Source organism: Camelus dromedarius, chromosome 6, assembly GCF_036321535.1.
Source record: "Camelus dromedarius isolate mCamDro1 chromosome 6, mCamDro1.pat, whole genome shotgun sequence".
Lineage (NCBI taxonomy): Eukaryota > Metazoa > Chordata > Mammalia > Artiodactyla > Camelidae > Camelus > Camelus dromedarius.
In genome coordinates, this window is record NC_087441.1 from 88,970,531 (window position 1) to 88,992,816 (window position 22,286).

The window sequence follows — 22,286 nt, forward strand, 5'->3', positions numbered from 1 at the left end:
AATAGGGCCATAGGTTTGATTGGGATAGTATCTTGCAAGGTCTCCTTTGATTTTTGTTTAAAATGAATTTCTAATTCCTCAGTTGTTTTAGTTATGATTAGGTTTGCAAATCCAAATGAATTTGGAACAAACCATAATCAACATTTATATGACTGAATCATAGAAATATGTGCACAATTGGTAACATATATACCAATTGGTGTTTGGTGTAAGTAGTCAGTTGTATTACAAAAAGCAATAATAAAATAAAGCAGGCACATGAAAAGTTTAGTAATTTATACAAAAAGTTTATTTATGATCTATATAATTTTTCTTACTTTATCTGGGTAATTTTCTTTTTTATCTATCAAATGATAGGATTAAGAAAGATAATTTTGAAAGTTCTCTTCATTTCCAAGAAAAATATAGTAGAACTTTAAAAATCTATACATTAATGGCATTTGCATTTATTTATACACAGTTCCTATGTGTTTCTGGCCAGAAGTAGAAATTACCAGCTTAAATGTGTGTTGGTCTCCACTGTTCATTAGCTAAAATTGAAGTAAATAAGTATTAAAAATCATAACTATTAAAAATTCAAAGCACTGAATTTCCTTCCAACTAATTTTATCAGAGCAGCAGTTACATAAAATTCAAATCTATATTTATAATTTTCTTGGTAGTACAAGAACTTCAGAATTCCATGTAATAGATTTTGTAAGCTATCCACCTCTTTGTCTGTATGTGTCATGAACATTAAATTATTAATGTATTATCTTATAAGTCACAAGTAAGCATTTAGTTAACAGATGATTATTGAATTTTTTATGTAAATTGTGCATACTGCACTGTAAAAATTTGAAATCTACAATCATAGACTATAGAACAAGCAGATATACACAAGACAAGTTAAGCCCACACTGTTTCAAGAGGCTTCTATTTTTAAAATGTATGAAATATTTATTTTCACAGATTGATGTGTTTAGGCAAATCATTTTAATATATGTTGTCACAATTACTTTGAAACAACAATAATTTTTATCATTATTGTAATTTTCAGTGTATATTCACATGTGATTCCAACAACTATGACACTGAGTTACTGAAGCAAAATCAAACATTTTAGAAATAAAGAAATTAAAGGACAGGAAAATTAATTGACTTGCAGCAATTTTTTTATACTGTCATCTTGGCTAGGCTAGAATAGTTTACAAGAATCCCCTATCCTGTATGATAGTTTGTTAACTGGCCCAAATAAGAAATTCTTTTTACAAATTTTGGAAGGGGAAAATAAAGCAGCTCATCTGAAATCTGTTAATTTAGAGGTACGAGTAACAAAGAGATACATGTGGATTCTAGCTAGTTCTTGCTGTCTTTGGCTCCACACCCACATCATCTTCCCAAATGAAAATCTTGCTGACCAAGAGCCACTGAGACCCAACAGATATGTGGAGACAGCAGCTTTCCATAATCTTTTGCACCAGGTCTCATTTGCAGACCCACTTGGGCAGCCCAAACTGCTTTACTTCAAAGGGTTGGTTATTGTCTGTTCCATGAGCCTCCAATTCTCCCTTTTAGAAATTTATGACCCCAGCAATACACACAATTTGGGGAAGTGCTATCACATATCTAACCCCTTTTCACATAATACTCATATTTGTTTTCATTTTCAGATTGAATCTGACTGAGACATAACTTCGATGAGATCACACTGCTATAAAACGTCAGTATTGAAAATCAAATATTTCATACTATTTCTCAATCTTGAAAGAAAGAATATTTCCAAAAAAAAAAAGAGGAGTTGTTAAGGTATGTATTTCCTAAAAATGAAGTTGGGAGCAAGGAATAAGAGGTTTCAAGAGAGATAGAAGTGAGAAAAAAGGAGATAATCTAGCAGGGGAGAATGATTCATGCTTAAGAATGTTTTCATGGTAGCCAATGCTAACTACCAGGTGGCTGATTATATCAGGAAATACTGGTATAATTGATAACATGGAAAACTTTCAAAGCTTCATGCCCTTAACTTTCATTGAAGATGAAAATGTCCTGAATTGTATATAGGCTAAATGTCCTCATATATGTGTGTGTGTGGATTTAATCCAAATTTCAGTGGATTAAACAACAAAGATTTAGAATTTACTCTAGCAAAGTCTGTATCCAGATGAGAAGCAAGATGAACTGTCCCACAACCAGCAACTCAGTGATTCAGAATACAAGGAAAGTACCACCATCTTGAAGCAACATCATATGGAGCTTACTGCCTCCTGATGGGCATCTCAGAAAAAGAGGCACCTGCAGAGCCATTGCTGGTTTTTCCATGCTTTGTGCCAAAACTTATACATGTAAATTTGACTCATGGCCATTGGACAAAGCTAATCACATGACCTTAATGATCTTCAAGTGGATAAATAATGTAGTCTTGCTGGTGCACAGAAAGGATACTGATGAACACTGATAATATTCTTTCCATAAAGCTTAATATTTGAAATAATTGACTTTCGCATAGGGCTTTATGATATTGGTCATATTAGTTAAATTATATTTTCCTCAATTTTCTCATTAATAAATTGGAAGGCAGTAATATTCCCCTATTAGAACAATTAGGGAATCAAATGCAGGCATATAACACTCAATAATATTAGACATTATCAAAATCATCATTATCATCATCATCATTCTCTATATCTCTAGTCTTTGACAACATGTATCACTAAGGCTGATAGATTTTGACAAAAAAAATAAAATATTAGAGCTGGAAAGAATTTTAGAAATTACCTACTCTGATCCTGTCCTTTCATTTATGAGAAAAGAGATGTCCATCAGTTAAGTGACCTACCTGGGCCCAAATCTCCTTAACAGCAAAATTGGAAACAGATGTCTAAGTCCAGTGTCCTTTGTTCTCAAGAAAGGGAAATTAGAACTTTCTATCAAGCATAGACTGAAGATATCCAACTCTTTCGTATACTGCTAAATCTGTTCCATGTTACCTTTGTTCATTTTACTCCATCAATTAATTGACATTTTGTAATTAATTAAAATCTTCCCAAAGGTGTCAGCTTAATGATTTTATAAGCATGGCAGAAATATGTTGATATAATAAAGCCCTTATTGCCTGAGCAAATGCATTTTCCAATTTCTAAGATCTAGTCACCCAAGGAAATTTTGCTTACTGTGCTAAAAATTAGGGATTTTCATGGCGGGAAATGAACAAGAAAAAATTAAAAAGTTAAACTGTTAATAGGTCAGTTTACTTAAAATATTTAATTATTGAAAGAAAGTAGTATTTGACTTATACTGATACAAATGATTTTTTATTCTCCCATTTCCACCAAAAAAGAAAAAAGATGCTATTAGAATTGTATGGTTCAATAAAACCTTACAGAACACAAAATCAAGAATATAACTAAGATTCTTGCCATTATGAAGTTTCTTTGGGGAAGAAAATTGTATCATCTGGAAATATATGAATAAGACAGAAAAGGCCAGGTGACAAAAACACATTAAATTGCTTAATAAATGGATAAAACTTAAAATGTTAAATGCCAAAATGTCAAAATTCCACTTCAAGTTTAGAAATGCTATTTTGAAAGACTTTCCAAAGCATTTTACCACTTTTTCTATGAAATCAAAAATTTCTTTTTAATCAATCACTTACAGATGCATAAGAACCTCATTCAGACTCACAAAAAGACCAACCAAGACATATGTTTGCTATATCCATGGCATGTTGCTGACACAATTGAGAAAAAAAGAGAGAGTGATGACACTGTGTGTGTGTGTGTGTGTGTGTGTGTGTGTGTGTGTATGCATGTTTTCGGGGAGGGGCAGGAGGTTTGAAGGTGAAGTAGACAGGGAAAAAAGAGGCTTTGTTTATGGTGTTTTAAACTTAACAGATAATAAAAACACTGATGTAAATTTATTTAAATCTGCAATGTTTCATCATTACAAAGAATGGAAATCAAAATGCATTAAGGTTAAAGAAACCTAGATGCTAAAAATAGAAAGATGTGTTGCATAAATGAACTGCATCTAAAAACTGTTATTCTCATTAATGTGTATTAAGAATCACAATTTCTGAATGACGGCCATTCTGACTGGTGTGAGGTGATACCTCATTGTAGTTTTGATTTGCATTTCTCTGATAATTACCGATATTGAGCATTTTTTCATGTGCATATTGATCATTTGTATGTCTTCCTTCGAGAATTGCTTGTCTAGGTATTCTGCCCATTTTTGGATTGGGTTGTTTATTTTTTTCTTATTGAGTCATATGAGCTGCTTATATATCCTGGAGATCAAGCCTTTGTCGGTTTCACTTGCAAAAATTTTCTCCCATTCCATAGGTTTTCTTCTTGTTTTATTTTTGGTTTCCTTTGCTGTGCAGAAGCTTGTAAGTTTCATTAGGTCCCATTTGTTTATTCTTGCTTTTATTTCTTCTAGGAGAAAATTTTTTAAATGTATGTCAGATAATGATTTCCCTATGTTTTCCCCTAGGAGGTTTATTGTATCTTGTCTTATGTTTAAGTCTTTAATCCATTTTGAGTTGATTTTTGTATATGGTGTAAGGGAGTGTTCTAGCTTCATTGTTTTACATGCTGCTGTCCAGTTTTCCCAACACCATTTGCTGAAGAGACTGTCGTTATTCCAATGTATATTCTTGCCTCCTTTGTCAAAGATGAGTTGACCAAAAGTTTGTGGGTTCATTTCTGGGCTCTCTATTCTGTTCCATTGGTCTATATGTCTGTTTTGGTACCAAAACCATGTGTCTTGATGACTGTAGCTCTATAGTATTGTCTGAAGTCTGGGAGAGTTATTCCTCCAGCCTCTTTCTTTCTCTTCAGTAATGCTTTAAACTAAAACAAACAAACAAACAAAAACAAAGCATAAGTAAAGGACAGAAATAGACTCACAGACAGAGAATACAGACTTGTGGTTACCAGGGGGGTGGAGGGTGGGAAGGGATAGACTGGGATTTCAAAATTGTAGAATAGACAACACTGTATAGCACAGGGAAATATACACAAAATGTTATGATAACTCACAGAGAAAAAAATGTGACAATGAGTGTGTATATGTCCATGAATAACTGAAAAATTGTGCTGAACACTGGTAAAAATAAAAAATAAATAAATAAAAAAAAGAATCACAATTTCAATTTATTTGTCAATTATTCCTGAGTTAAATGAAAAATAAAATTAAAAAGTCACAATACACTGTATTATATCTTACAGAACAGAATGGGTCTTTAAACAGAACAGCAATGAGTTGGGGGAAGTACACAAGGCAGAAGTCAGAAAGGCTAGTTAGGAAAGTACTGAAGTTGACCAGGAGAGAATGTAAAGGGTTATAAAAAGGTGGATTTATTCAAGAATTATTAAGGATATAGAATTGATGGGCTTATGTACTATTTAAAAGTAGGACATGAAGTTGGCAAATATAGATTGACCTTCATTCAAGATTCTTGCTGGAGTAACTGAGTCAAAGGAGTGACTTACAGCAATAGAGAGTGGGGAAGAGATAAGAAGATAGGGAAATGCACCAAGTGTACTGAATTCAGTTTTAGATATGTTGGGTAGTCTGTGCCTGATTTTAGAAGACATATGCAATTTTGGTATATAAATGAGTACTAGTTTAAACCACAGCTTTTGATATTATTCCAAAACTGTATATAAAGGACGATCCTTAAGAAGACCAGCATTTTAGGCATTATAGGGGATGATAAATCCAAATTTTTTAGAGACATAATAAAGATGAAAGAGCCTGACAAGAATACTGGATTTGATAAAGAAAAGAAAAGGCTATGTATTAACCGATGAGGCCTGTATAATACCACAAACTAGATGGCTTAAGCAGCGATTTATTGATTAGGATGCTAAAAGTCTGAGATCTAGGTGTTAGTGGGGCTGATTCCTTCTAGGGTTTCTCCCCTAGTTTCTGGTGCTTTTCTGGCAGTCCTTAGCGTTCCTTGGTGTGAAGAAGCATTGCCCTGATCTCTACCTTCATTTCCACGTGGCATTCTCCCTGTGTCCATGTGTACCCATGCTCTAATATTCCCTTTTCACAGGGACTCCGTTCGTATTAGGTTACAGACCCACACTAGCCCACCATGATTTCATCTTCACTAATCACACCTTCAACAGCTCTATTCCATATAAGGTCACATTCTGAGGCAGCCAAGTTTTAGACTTCAGCATACAAATTATACAGGGACACAGTTCATTCTATAACAAAATTCTAGCTCAGTGGTAGAGTGCATGCTTAGTATACACAGGATCCTGGGTTCAATCCCCAATATCTTCATTTAAACAAACAAACAAACAAATAATAAATAGATAGATAGATAGATAGATAGATAGATAGATAGATAGATAGATAAATACCTCCCCATCAAAACAAAATTTAATAAATATGACCACAAGGAAAGTCATTTTTACTAACCAGTTTCAATTGGTAGTAGAGGCTGATGTTGAAAATTATTTACTTAGTTTAAAAGATAAACTAGAGACAATAAATTTAAACTCATTTAAAAAGGCACTTGGATTTGAAGTGAAGGTCAAATATAAAGACACATATAGAAGAGGGAGTTTGATCTTGAATTAAATATGAGAAAAAAAAATAGATGTTCAATTTTTTATTTAATTTGGCCTACCTGAAATTTCTTTTGAGAAAGTAAACTGTGGAGATAGATCTGGGCTGCCTGGATCTATTTCTGGAAGTAACATGGTCTAGCAGAACGAGTAAGAGATTTGGAGTCACAAGATTCACTGTGTGGTTCTGAATCTGAAATCTAAACTGTGCAACTTTGAACATGTTTACTGACCTCTCGGACTCACTTCTCTTCAATTGTAGATAATAGCATTCCTGCACCAGAATGTTATGAAAATTAAATATTATTATGTTGTCTAAATGCACTTTTTATCAAAATATTATATGTGTATACTATTTTTTATATTGTCAGCATCATTTTATTCTGTCTTATGTTCCCTCATATTAAAATTATTTGTGGTAGCTATAAAGCTTTTATAAACATTTAGAAAATGCAGAATTTGACTTCCTCTGATTGCCAGAGCATAGGAAGGATTGTTAGAAACATAACCATATTTCCATAATACTACATCTTTTTGTCTTAAAATACGAAAGGAATGTATTACTATAAAAATGTGTTGTATTGTGGCAATGGCAGAAACAAATCTTAAGAAAACTTTATGAACATCACTCAAGACACAGAATGTGCAAACCAAATGGCAGCAAAAACAGAAACATTTTTGAATTTAATAAAATAGTACAATTGCATTCTGGTGCATGGACATCAACCCACAGGAAATATTAATAGCTATTTTACTCACACTTATAATTCAATAAAATGTAATTTTATATCCTTTTTAATATCAGAAAACACTAATAAGATGGATTGATTAAATTAGATTTGAGTAATGACAATATGTCATAGAGAAAATGGGAAACCACGTTGTTTCAATCACAAAAGCCCTCATTGTTTGCTTCCCCAAGCTAAAAGCAGATAGTGGCCTTTAAAGATTGATATGAAAATTTTGAAATTGTGAATTTTCTCATGTTAAAGTGTTCTATTTTTTCTACACAGGGAATTAAAATGTGTTAAATTTGTATTCTATTTACCTGTAACATCAGGTTTTCTGACAGACTATAACACTGCACAATTTGTCCAAAAGTTTAATTGAATTAAACTAAATATCTAAGGAGATATATTATATATATCTATAATACTATTATATATATAATACTAAAAAGTAGCTTATTTTGGGGGGGTACACATTGTAAGAGGAGTAGTAATCTATCGTGTCATATTCCAGAGCATTCTGTGCCCACCATCCCCTCCAGCCATCCACAGGTAGTGTGATTGCCCTGATCACCTACTCCAATTACCCCACAAGCATGCTGCATGTAAGAAGCATGACCTCAGTGTTTCACATACAAAAAGGGAAATTTAAATCGTCTTAGTGCTGTGCTTAGATATTTACACTGAATCTGTCATTCTAGCCAGTGGCAGAATTCTCCAGTTGAGTATGCTATGGAGTTTCCTATTGAAACACTTATCTTCACCCAGCATCTTCATGATATGTATATGTTAGTGATCAAAATGCTCAAGTACACTTCTGCAAGAAAGTACATGTATTGAGGAACACATAAAAAAAGGAAGTACCCTCAAATAATTTGTCCTATTGATTGAGTATATTTACACCTTGTCTCTTTCCCAAAACAAGTGGAAACATTTCTTCTTCTACTTTCTCTTTGAATGCAAATTACTAAGGATATATCTCCTGGAAAATGGGAAGAATGTATTACTCACCTCTACAGTAAAGTGTATAGTATAATACACTATAGTATAATATAATATGTAGCATACATGTTGTAGCATGTATAACATAACATATTCTATATGTGGCATGTGTATGTGTGGTAAAGTTGTTCATGCTGGTTATTGAAATACTTGTCATCTTCTCATTGTATTATGAGTGTCTGGGGTTCTGTAACACATCACAATTTTATCTATATTTTGTTCTCTTCTAAAGGAATTATCAGGACTAGCACAGATCTTGATATGCATTAAGTCCGACCAACATTTACTCAATGAATAGCATCATCCAAATATATTTAAAATGAAATACAGCTACCTGTCCCATGCTCTAAGCACAAACTTAAAGGAACCAAAAATAATTATAACAATCACAAATCATCCTGAAGGCCTTCAGTGTCGAGGACTGAGCAGTGTCTAAAGTTTCTTTAGAACACACTTCAACTCTTTCACAATAGATCAATTTTGCTTTTGGCATCTGAGAAATATTTTCTCCTCTGAATGAGCAGCTGACTTACAGAGAGCAAGTGACGTTAGAGCAGAGGAAGGCAGGACACAAATGCCTACTCTTGATTCTGAAACTCACTTTTCTTTTCTGTGAGACAAGGGTTGAGAGTCATAAAACTACAGGTTTATAAGAGGATTTACACTGATTCTTTATTAAAGGAGATGTGGGCCAGACTGCCAGTTATCTATCATTCAATGTCCACTGCTCCTTTCCTGGGTAGAAATGATACTTTTACTTATCTGGGAACATTTCCCAGCATGACTTGTAGCTAGATTTAGTGACTAAATTGTAGTCAGTCACATATAAAAGTAAGTGTCACTTGTTCTTTGAGTACAATTTTAAAGGGTTTCAATGCCCTTCTTCATCCTTCTTCTTTTCAGCTGCCCCAGATACATATGCACTGGCTTGAGGACCAGCATATTGAAGGAACTTGAAAATGGAAGACCACCTCCACCCTACTGCCCTCTTCAACAGAAGAGCAATCGGGACTGGTTCCTGACATTGTGCCCTGTGGAGCTGTCATTACAGCTTAATCACTCCACTCACCAGAGAACTCGACATATCACATCACACGTCTTAAGACTATTTAGGATGATGGCACACATTCCAAGCCAACTTTATGATTTCCTTTTTGGTGATCTCCTCCTGTTGAAAAGTAAAATGTCCTCCCAAAGGTTGTTTTCTGACGTTGGTTATTTTAAGTGTCCCCTATCAGATTGCCATTCTCCCCTCTCTTTTCTCATGTTCTCCTCTGAATGGATATCCATCCCTTTGTCATCATTTTGTCTAGTTTTCTGATATCCTAACCATTCTCTTAATTTCCAGTTCCACCTCCTGTATACAAGGAACATTATTCTGGAAGACACTTCCCTGTAACCTGAGTTTCAACAGAAAGTTGGGGGCAAGGGTTCTGCCCATACAGTGAGAACAAGCAATTATAACCTTAAGAGAGTATGGGAATTCTGATGTCACTACTCCGTGATTCTTTATTTTCAGTCAATAAATAACATGTACCTCTGATGATGGCTGTATGGTCAGGCAACTCAAGATGGCTTCTCTCTATACATCTCCTGCTTGACTGGTGCCTGCTTCACCTACAGACAACTCATAAGACTGATCTTCCTTCATATTCACCCCAGGCCCCAGCTAATGACTGTTCTAGATTTAGATCAGAACTCACCACTATGCTTATCCAAGGGGTGGTGAGAGGCATGACCCTGTGCTGATTAGCCTCATAACCAATGAGCCAACCTGACATCAACTCCCCTATGACTGGTAACCTCTTCTTCCCCACCAGGAGCAAAGACTGCCATCATGTCCTGCCCTCCAGCTCCCACACATGGCAGGATGTTGCTCCAGGACTTTGCTTCAGATGTGTAAGATCACCCTAATCATTAAACTTTTGATTATCTCTGTTGCTGACTCTGGGATCTTTCTCAGGTCTTGAAGCAGGGCAAGTACAGGGCTTGTAGACCTGCAGGGTGCAGTCCAGTGCTGACATAGCTAATTAATACCCTCACATAAAACACTTCGTTTATATAAACATAACGTAACTAGTAGCCAAATTGGGTTCAAAAGAATGGAAATACATGGAGATCAGAAGCAACCTTAGCTCTAGGGTCCTCAGAAAGCCCAGATTCAGTGGGATATCATGGTACAGCACAAGGCTTGTGGGGAGAAATGAATAGCAGGCACAGCTTTGCCCATCTCTTATCTAATTCTCAATAGTTCCTTCTGTATTGGACCAACCTGGGATGTGTCTATGTCCATTCAAATACTATCCCTTTCTGAAACTCTTATGAAAATTTCAGTGCACATCATGTTAATTATGATGTTTCACTCATGATGCCACTTAAACTTATCATCATCTTGCATTGTTTCAAAATATTGAATGTATGTAATTACTCTAATTATTTATGTTGCCTTATTTTAGTTGTGATGGTTATATATTTTTTCAGGTTTATTTTCTTCTCTTGTAAAACTGTCTGCTCAAGCAAAGTAGATCTACCCAATGTTTCACAATGATACCCTGTACATTTTGCCTTCCCAAAATGTTACTTTAAATATTCTATTTGAAGAGTTTTCTCTCTCTTCTCACTCTGTGTGAATAGTGTTCATCCTTCAAAAACCAGTCAATGCCAGTGACTTCAAAAGGGTCATTCCTCTCACAAAAGTGTATCTGACCTTGTGAGTATGCTTTTTCTCAGAAAAATAAATCATGAATTTGCATAATTTGTTTGGCAGTTTCTATATGCAGGTATATCTTATTTTATTGTGCTTCACTTAACTGTACTTTGCAGATACTGAGGTTTTTCTTTACAAATTGAAAGTTTGTGGCAACCTGGTCTCTGGCAAGTCTATCACTGCCATTTTTCCACATTGTATCTCTCTGTCACACTTTGGCAATTTTCCCAGTATTTCAAACTTTTTCATTATTATTATATTTGTTATGGTGACCTGTGATCTTTGATGTTACTATTGTAATTGTTTCAGAGTGCCATGAACCCCACTCACATGAGATGAAAACCAGCTTCACAGATGCTGTGTGTGTTCTGACTGCTCCATTGACATGACTGTTCCCCCATCTCTCTTTCTTTCCTTGGGCCTCACTATTCCCTGAGACACAATAATATTTAAATTAGATGAGTTGATAACCCTACAATGGCCTCTAAGTGTTCAAGTGAAAGAGGAATCAATCAATATTTTGCTATCAATTACTATTTATTGTTATTTTAAGAAATTGCCAGACATCTCGACTTTCAGCAACTGTTAGCCTGATCTGTCAGCATCGAGGCAAGACCCTTCACAAGTAAAAAAATTATGACTCACTGAAGGCTCAGATGATGGCTAACAGTTTTTAAAGTATTTTTAATTGAGGTATGTGTATTTTTTTTAAATATAATAATATTGCAAGCTAAATAGACTACATTGTAGTATAACATAAATTTTATATGCACTTGGAAACCAAAAACATTATGTGGCTCATTTTACTGTGATATGTGCTTTATCGTAGTTGTCTGGAATTGAACATGCAATATCTTTGAGATATGCCTGTATACCTCTTTCTATCATGTATCTAATTATGTCCCTATGAATCTACTTTCATATCTACACATATATCACTTAGTTTGTAAATGCTAAGAAAGTTAATACAATTTGAGGTACCACTTCACACCTACCAGGATGGCTATCATTAAAAAAAAAAAAGACAGGCAATAACAGAAAAGAATGTGAAGAAATTGGAAAATTCATACATTGCTTGGAGTCGGGGGAGATGTAAAATGGTGAAGCTAATTTTTAAGGCAGCTAGTTCTTCAAAAAGTTAAAGAAAGAATTATCATATGATCCAGCAACTCCACTGTCATGCCCAAGAAAATTTTAAAAATACATTCAAAAATTTGTACACAAATTTTCACAGCATCAGTATTCATGATAGCCCCAAAATGGAAACAAGCCAAAGTCTATCAACAAGTAATTGTGTAAATAAAATATGGTACATCCATAGAATACAATATTATTTGGCCATAAAAAGAATGTAGTTCTGATTATGCTAAGTGAAAGGAGTCATACACAAAAAGCCACATATTGGATACAATTTATATGAAATGTTTAGAATAAGTAGGATGATAGAGACAGAAAGTAGGTCAGTGAATGTCAGGGGCAATAACCAACTGATATATGGTTGAATAGAGGACTGACTAAATTATAAATAATAAGATAAAGGGGTACTTTGAAACAATCCAATCCAATTTTCCTCTTTTTGTTTATTATTTTTGTTGGCCATCTTTTTCTTTTTTAAATTTTTTAGTTTCTTTCTTTCTTTCTTTCTTTCTTTCTTTCTTTCTTTCTTTCTTTCTTTCTATCTTTCAATTGAAGTAAAGTCAGTTTACAAAGTTGTGTCAATTTCTGGTGCACAGCATAATGTTTCTGTCATATATGTATTCATACATATATTTGTTTTCATATTATTCTTCATTATAGGTTACTACAAAATACTGAACATACTTCCCTGTGCTATACAGAAGAAACTTGTTGCTTATATATTATATATATAATAGTACATATATCTACAAACTTCTAATTTATTCATTCCCAGCTCCTTTCACCCTAGTAACCATAAGTTTTTTTCTATGTCTGTGAGTCTATTTCTGCTTTGTAAAGAAGTTCATTTGTGTCTTTATTTTTAATTTGTTTTAGATTCCACATATGAGTGATATCATATATAATTTTCTTTTTCTTTCTGGCTTACTTCACTTAGAATGATAACCTCCAGGTCCATCCATATTGCTGCAAATGACATTCTTTTATTCTTTTTATGGCTGAGTAGCATTCCATTGTATAAATATTCCAGTTTCTTTATCCAGCCATCTGTCAATGGACACTTAGGCTGCTTCCATATCTTGGCTATTGTATATAGTGCTGCTATGAATATTGGGGTGCATGTATCTTTTTGAAGTAGAGTTATCTCCAGATATATGCCCAGGAGTGGGATTGCTGGATAATATTGTAAGTTTATTTTTAGTTTTTGTTAAGGAATCTCCATATTGTTTTCCATAATAGCTGTACCAAACTACATTCTCACCAGCAGTGTGTGAAGGCTCCCTTTTCTCCACACTCTCTCTTCCGTTTATCATTCATGGACTTTTTAATGATTGCTTTTGGTAGTGTGGTCATTTTAACAATATTAATGTCTCCAATCCAAGACCATGGTATATCTTTCTATTTCTTTGAGTTATCTTTAATTTCCTTAATTAATGTTTTGTAGTCCTCCTGATACAAATCTTTCTCCTCCTTGGTCAGATTTATTCCTAAGAATTTTTTTTTAATTGGATGAGATTTTAAAAGAGATTGTTTCTTTATTTTCCTTTTCTGATATTTCATTGTTAGTGTGAAGAAATGCAACTGAATTGTCAATGTTAATCTTGTATCCTGCTATCTTGCCAAATTTTTTTATCAGATTTATTAGTTTTGTGTGGAGCCTTTAAGGTTTTCTATATATAGTATCATGTAATCCACATTTAGTGACAATTTTACTTCTTCTCTTTGAATTTAGATTCCTTTTATTTCTTTTTCTTGTCTGATTGCTGTGCCCAGGACTTCCACTACTCTGTTGAATAGAAGTGATGAGAATGGGCATCTTTGTCTTGTTCCAGATTTTAGAGGGAAGGTTTTCACCTTTTCACTGTTGAGTAATATGCTGGCTGTGGGTTTGTTATAAATAGCTTTCATTATGTTGAGATATGTTCCTTCTATGCCCACTTAGGTAAGAATTTTTATCATAAATGAGTTTTGAATTTTATCAAATGCTTTGTCTGCATCTATTGAGATGATCATGTGATTTTTGTCCTTTCTTTTGTTGATGTGGTGTATCACATTGTTTGATTTGTGTATATTGAACCATCCCTGGGATGAATCCAAATTGATCATTGTGTATGATCTTTTTTATGTGTTGTTGGAGTCTGTTTGCTAATATTTTGTGAGGGATTTTTGCATCTATGTTTATCAATGATATTGGCCTATAGTTTTCTTTTTTGGTAGTATATTTACCTGGTTTTGATATTGGGGTGGTGGTGACTTTGTAGAATGAGTTTGGTAGTATTTCCTCCTCTTCAATCTTTTGGAAGAGTTTGAGAAGGATCAATATGTGTTCTTCTCTGTATGTTTGGTAGAATTCCCCAGTGAAACCAAATGTAAATTTTCTTTGCATTCGTCATAGGATGTGTTAAAGCCTATATGACTACCATTCTAAAGGAAATAGATATACTAATGGGCTAACATAATTAAAAAACAGGGTAACCACAAATCAAAAGCAGGGTAAACAGACCCACGGTTGATGCCAAACCCATCCCCAATGTGCACCAAATCTCCACTCATTTGTCTTAGAGGCACAGGTCCACAAATGCACCAGGAGAGCAAATCAACCACCTCTGCCTGGGACTAGAATGACAGTCTTGCCTGTGATGTTGCAGGGCCCCTGGGTAACAGTTCATGTTTCAGCCCCTCTTCTGCCCAGAAGACAAGCACCAGCAGTTGTACCCCTCCAGAGCAAGCTGAGAAGATGGCTGTGACTGAACCCCACCTCTCTTCTCACAAGAATGCTCATCAACATTGGTGCAGAGCAATACCCTGTGCACTAGTGGAGATGGCAGCTATGAAGGTTGCAATGAACCCCTCATCCCACATGCAATGGTGCTTTCTATGGAGGGACCCAGATTGATTTGCACTCTCTTCTAGCCACAGCCCGCACCACACTCCAGGCTCCTGAGGCTGCCTGTGTGCAGTCAACCCCAGTCCCCTCCCCAGGCTCATCCATGGAAGCCTGAGTTCCAGCAGCTCAGCCCAGCCTGTCCCCACTGGCATGCATCTTAGGCTAGGGTTCACAGTGACTCTCACTGCTGGTTTCTCTTAGTTCTTTCTGCTAAGCTGCTGTTGCTTCCTCCTCTAAACCTCTGAAGCTCCTGTTCTGTCCCTGTGGATCACTTTGCTGGAGAGGGAGCTTCCCGGGGTGAGGGCACTTTTCTTTCTATGCTGCTCTCTCTCTGTGAAGCATATCAATCACCAATTTCCTTTTTCTTTCTTTTTTTCCTCTACCTGGTTTTGTGGGGCTTTCCTTGTATTTCCAAAGTAAGAGAAATTATGTCAAATTTCAGGAGTTATTCTGTGTGAATTGTTCTGTATTTGTATATAATTTTTGGTGTGTTCATGGGACAGGGTGAGCTATGTGTCCTTCTACTCTGTCATCTTGGCAATCCCTTTTCTGGTCTTCAAACTGCCATACATTTTCTTAACAAATAACACCAACTGTAAGTGCATAGCAGTTATATGACTGTCCACTGCTGTGCTTCCCTAAAGAGTCATAAAGAATGTGAATGGATCTACACTTAAAAGTGCAAGTATTCAATCTTTGATCTCAATTTTTCAAAGGCATTCCTTGCAGTTGCAGTCAGTGCTTGGCTGTGTGGCTGAATTGCATGAATTCAGTCAGTGAGTTTATTGATGTTGAACAGCAGGAACTTGTAAATACAGACAGTTGAAATTGCCAGTTTACTGATGAACCCTTGCATGGGTAAGCAGTTGAAAGTCTCCTGCAGTCAGCCTTGCTGAGCAATCCCTGGTAAATTGGTAGAATTTCTTAACTTTTTTCTCCCAGTTTTCTGCCCTAAAGAAGTCAAATACAATTCCTTGGTTTGACCCATTTTAATTATTCACAAGAAGTACGATGCACAAAATTTTGCAAATGATGACTCAAGATTAATATCAAATAAAGAGAAACAAAATATGAGGTCAAGCTATGGCCAAAGGTGCTATTTTAAATACCAACATCTAAAATTTAATATGGAAATATCCTATCTTTTGTTTCTAAAGTTATTAAATGGAAATAATTCACCTTATCCCACAGGAAAACCACATAGCATTCAGATATGAAGACACGAATATATCTGAGTCCTTTTTAAGACTCAAATAAGCTGAATCATCTATAGAAGCAAGTACTGATATTGCCAAGTACTGCACTTCTTTTCATTAAAGGCTTTTTAAAATTTGCTCATGACAGGTAGCTGAAGTATATTTTAAGTTAGTGTGTTATTTTTTCTTTATACTTTGTTAGTAGAGATTTCATATCCTTTCACTCATATCAATTTTTATTTAACATGCAAAAGCATTGCAGGGAAATGAGCAAACTGCATAAATGATGGTTATTTACTGAGATGGCCAAACTCCCTTAGCCAAGCACTTCCCTTTAGCATAGTTTAATTTAGTATAGTTTAATTTTGTACTGAGAAACAAAGCTGAACTTATGCTTGTGTTTCGGAATTTGCATTTACACAAGTTTAGTAAAACAGTATTATTCTATTTGTATTATATTATCACAACCTTTCAAAAGTGTATCTCAAAAAAGTAACTATTTTTATTATTAAGAGATGTCCCAACAAGATGTCATAAAAAATGACATCTAGAACAGACTGTGAAATAAATGTTTTAAGGAACAATTAGGCCCTTTGTCCAATTCAGTTTCTTGCTGATTAATTTTAACTACAATTAATTGAATTTATCTCCAGCATGCTGAGTAAAAAAATCTTAAAATCAAATGTTTTGTATAGAAAATATGTTTTCTATTTCTCCTGTTACAATGGTGAAATAAAGAGACATTACATCCAAAGTTTTTGCTGGTGATTATCAGTTATAGGAAAGTACATAAATGATAAAAACAAATAGTAGTAAATATTTGTTTAATCAGTCTATGTTTAAGTAAATTGTGTTGTCCAGATTTAATAAAAAGTCAATAGTTTAAAATCCTGTTTCTTCCTTCATTATTTATGTGTTCACAGAAAGTTTATTTAATCTTCCTAAACCTTGATGTTTTCACCTTGGGAAAAAAAAAAAAGCTAAACTAAATTCTGGGGATAACAGAACCAGTGCTGGAGAATTAAGGAAATAATTTATTTTAGGGCCTGACATGTAACAGTTTGACTACAAATCCTTCCTTCCTTCCCTCCTTTTTCTCTTTCACTCCCTCTCATCTTCCTCTCTCCCTCTCTTCCCTACTTTCTTCTTATTCTGTCCTGATTTTAATAATCAGATTTGCTAGCTAGCAGGACCATTTTACTACCTCTGTAGATCTAGTCATCCACAATTATAGCCATCTTATTCTACATTATATTAGTGTGATAAACACACATATAGATTACTTTTATCAAATATGTAGCTTATTATAGTTTTGATTTTAATTTAATTAGCTATTTAATTCAGATTGTCCATCATTTCTTAGAAGTCACTGAGTATTCGTTCCAACACTTAAATGAGATATGTAACCAATGGAATTTTTTCAACTGAATTGTGAAATTGAATTTTAGCAGTGACATGCAATAGTTTTGTGGATATTTATTGATAGAAGTTTGTAAGATCTCTTCTGTAATGTATACAGTGTGTACATTTTTTCCACCTGTCAAAGAACTCCAGGCTTTGAAATGTGAGGTTCTAATGGATCATGTGTTAAACTGCATTGGTTGCTTGATCCTTATAAAAGCATGTTTAGTCATTGCTATTTTTGGTAGTGGTTTTACCAAAAGAATCTGACAAATTTAATTGTGATAGTTAACAAATAATTGATAGATTATGTGTTATCACATAACATAGAATGAATAATTGAATGCAAAAAATTCAGCATGACTACTTCTACTCTATTGAAGTGTTCATATTGACAACTACCTTCTCCTTACACTATAGTTGCATATAGTTAAATGTCTTGAAAAACATAATTTGGAAAACTCAAGTTTCTTGGGTGCCAGAACCTTTAATGTGCAATTAATTTTCACAATTTATGATTCTAAGAGAGTTGCTCCAAGTCAAGATGAGGGAATCTGTTAATCAAAATTCACAGAAAGCTACAGAAAGGACTGCTTCCAGGTAGTTTTCTTTTTTCAAAGACACACAGGCATTGTGTGAACAAGACACTTCTGTTGTTTTTGTTTTTGAGTTAAGATTTTATTGCTGAATTCTGATCAAAATAATTTATACATTCTAAACTTGCGCTGAATGAAGGGAAAATCTGCACAAGATGGATTGGTTAGATGGAACTTTATATTCTCTTTTGAGAAGTGTGTGTCCCTATACTTTTGCATATAGATCAAGAACAATACTTCAAGGCATTTTCACCAACAGCAAGCAGATCTTCAATTTAGAGTGTCTTGTCTTGCTTTTAATGTGTATTTAGAGTGTACCTTATTCTAATTGGGAAGTTGTAGTCTCAATTCTGTAAGTGGAACAGTGAAGCTGTTTATGTCTGAACTTGTTACATGTTGGTATTATTGTGTCTGTTGGGGACTGGGAAATAAGTAAGCTTAATAAATTGATTCAATTTTGAGTGTGTTTGAATTTAATGAAACTTAAATTGTACTGATTGATTCTCAACACTTTAATTACAGGTTAATTTCAGATCACTGAATTGTTTTACTTACATCAGGGCATCACAGATAGGATAGAATATGTTGTAATATTTTGGATACTGTTATTGTGGTTTTCACACTATTTAAAAGTTTTACCTCCATCTCCACCAAGGACAAAGGGACAAGAATACAGTTGTTTAGAAAATGATACATTTGTAGACCATCTGCTCTTTGCATAGAACTGCATGAGCATTTGCTTATAAAAAGGAATTATGCTCCTCTTTTTAGTGTGCAGATTAAAGACAAGTCAGGAGAGAAAATGTTAATGCAGACAATGAGAGGGCAAAAGCAATATGATTTGTTAATTACTACAGGAATGTAAAATGCAGGTGGAAAGGTACATCAGTGAAGGTTAACCTAAATCTTGAATTGTGAAACAAGCTATAACCGTGTAATTAAGCTGAACTATTTACAATTGTTCAAATGCTTTGAATTTTTTAATCTCAAATCCTTTGCTCAGAATGTTCTTCCCTGTGTCCTATTAGCTTGTTATTTATTTTGAAGATTTTTCAGAATTGCTCCATATTATCCTTCTGTAACTCTCCTCTGAACTACCCTCAGTAGAATTAAATGTTTCCTCCATTGTGCTCCATTAGTAGCTAGTACATATCTTTATCATATAACTATTCAGATACATGTATATCTCTTCAGCTTGACCTTAATCCCCTGGAAGTCAAAGCTTTGTTCCATTTTCTCTGTATCTCCATTTCTTAGTGCATGCTCCAAGATTTTATTCCTCTACTCAAACCTTACTATTGAATCTATACTGGAAGTATCTTCTTTAGACACTCTTTGGGGAACCTGTTTTTATGACTTGTAATTGCAGCCCAGGACACCTCTCATTGTACCTCTAACTTCAATCTGATCACCTCCTCTGAAGTTTGACCTATACTCAGCTTTCCACCTGACATCTCTGCTTTAGTGCCAGAAAAGGTGTCTCTAACACATTTTTCAAACTCATCTCACTCCTTCCATAAACTATGTCCCCTGTTTTGCTGCTTAAGCTCAGATTTTAGGGGTCATCCTTGATACTTCTGTATTCCTTAGTCCTCACATAAAAAATATCACCAATTCCTGATAATTTTATTTCCAAAATACACCTTCTTGATCTTCAGCATCATGGCCACCACCCAGCATCTTCTAATATCTTTCTTTCCTTTTATTCACTGAATTTCAGTTGCACTGGACTCTGGTGTACTGAAGACTGTGACTTTTACCCATCTCAGTACTTAAATGTGATGATATTCTATCAGAAAAGCATGAATTTGAATTCTTGGGCATGGCTATTTCCTTCTCTTCACTCAGCTCTCATGTTGACTTACTTCTTTAAGGACAATACTGGGCTGCATATTCTATACAAGAATCTGCTACCCAGATTGTTTTCTTACAGAGCATTTGTCTCTTTCTTAGTACTTAAAATCTCATTATTTTGTATTCATGTCTGCCTTTATTATATAATATTCATTTCCCCATTCTAATTTAAAAACCACGAAGATAGTAATCATCTCACCATTATGTACCAAACATGTAGAACAAAGCCAAGCACATAAGAACAGCATAAATATTTGTTAAAAAGATGAATGTATAGATTGAGAATCAAGAGAAACACCATAATCAGAAGGATTGAGTATGCTATAATGCAAGCTTCGTGGAGGCAAACATATTTTGTTTTAATCATTATATCCCTTTGTCTAAGGATATTCTGATGTGTTATATGTATTCAATATTTGTTGAATAAATGTAAGAATTTAGAAAGTAATGCTTAAAGCAGTTTTGAATGACAACATCAATGTCAGGATATAGATTCAAGAAAAATAAAATTAAATTCTTTCACATATATGAGACACTTCAGTTTTTACAAAATTTCTGCTAACTATATTCACGCCTTATCAATCAGTAAATAAAAGGGTTAACAGCAGTTTATTGGGTCACTGTATAAGATAATGTAATCAAGATAATGAAGAAGCAGAAATAACTTAAAATCAAGGAACACATTAATAAACGGACTAATTATCAAAATGACTTTCATGGAGAAGAAAAAATAACAAAAAGCACTCATTTTAAATTTTGATCTGTAAGTAACAAAGGCAAAAACAAGAATTTCAAAAAAATTAAGTATACTTTTAATGGTATAAAAATTCTATAAAAATTGGTTTTCTGTCACTTCATACAATAGTTATCCAACTGCAAATGTGTACAATAACAGATTTCACATTTATTTCTTCTTAAAGTCAATGCATTAGGCTAATTTCTCCTATCCCATTTCTTTTTCTTTTCACTCTCTCCAGGAGACAATGGAAAAGACTTCTAAATAACTACAGCATTTGGCCAGTTCACAATGGAGGAAATAATGAACAGCGTAAGGAGCTAAAAATCATCTACAGTTTGAGTTTTAACTTTCAGATGATAAACAACCTTCAACCTATTTTAGATTCTATTTTAGAAAGAATGAGAGGAGTAAATATGATATAACTAAATGTCCATCCAAATAAATTTCAGAAATACATGTAAATAGATTTTTAAAAAGTTAACATAAAAGCATAATTTAAATTACAACTTAAAAAAGGCTTAAATTTAATCCTAATTAAGCTGCACATACCTTTGTATAATGTTCAGTGTGAGGATCTCATTAAATAAGTGTTTTCTTTTAAGTCTTCTCAAAAAATAAGGGCATTATACTGCTTTTCATATGCTTAATGATATTTGTTTTGTAGTGTACTCTGATAGACACTAAAAAAATTCCTTTTATGGGCCCCAAGATCCCTGACATCACAAGGAAATGATTCATTTACAACTTGGGTAACAGATGAGTTTTTTAAGCAGTGATATGGGGCTATTGTTAATAACAAGGTACATGAAAGCTTCTTTATAAAACTAAAATTGTATAATAATAATAAATAATACCATTTAGTAAATGGTAAATGTATTATGTAAATTGTTTCATGGAATCCCACACTGGGGACCTGGGCCTATTGTTTCCCTTTGAATAACAGATTCTTCCCTAAATCATTTGAAATCTGTTCCCTGTAAATTTTAAATAGGATAACATTATTTTGCTATAATAGAGTAGTTTAAATTTAAGCACAACCATTCTGTTTCAATTATAGTAGTGTCATTGGGATTTAATTACACAATTTGAAAGACTGAGAGCAAAAACTACCTGCGTGCTCCTGATCTGGGAAGGAAGGCCTGGCTCCTCCAGACCAGGGTTTCTGGACTTTGGCATTATTGCCATTTTGGACAGGATTGTGCTTATGTGTGTGTCTGTGGTGGGGGGGAGTGAGGAGGGATGCTGACTTGTACATTTTATGACCTTTAGCAGCATCTTAGATGAGATTGCAATAGCAATGCACTCCTAGAATGACAATCAAAAATCTTTGCAGATCTTACCAAATGTCCCAGGGAAGAATTACTCCACGTGGAGACCTACTGCTTAAAAAAAGAAATAAATACATATAAAACTCTGAGCAACACACCTAGCCACTTAAAAGCATAATCCTTCAGCCTCTCTTCCTTGGAAACC

General features: G+C 34.2%; 2 long non-coding RNA genes across 2 annotated transcripts in view; both read left to right on the top strand.

The window, feature by feature from the left end:
* LOC135321540 (uncharacterized) overlaps nt 1-22,286 on the top strand; it is a 539,910-nt gene that overhangs the window by 494,754 nt on the left and 22,870 nt on the right. The gene's annotated exons all lie outside the window — the stretch shown is intronic.
* LOC135321539 (uncharacterized) lies at nt 1,717-21,565 on the top strand. The gene is made up of 3 exons (XR_010381391.1): nt 1,717-1,788; nt 21,052-21,122; nt 21,478-21,565. It is a non-coding gene; the product is annotated as an uncharacterized LOC135321539 (long non-coding RNA).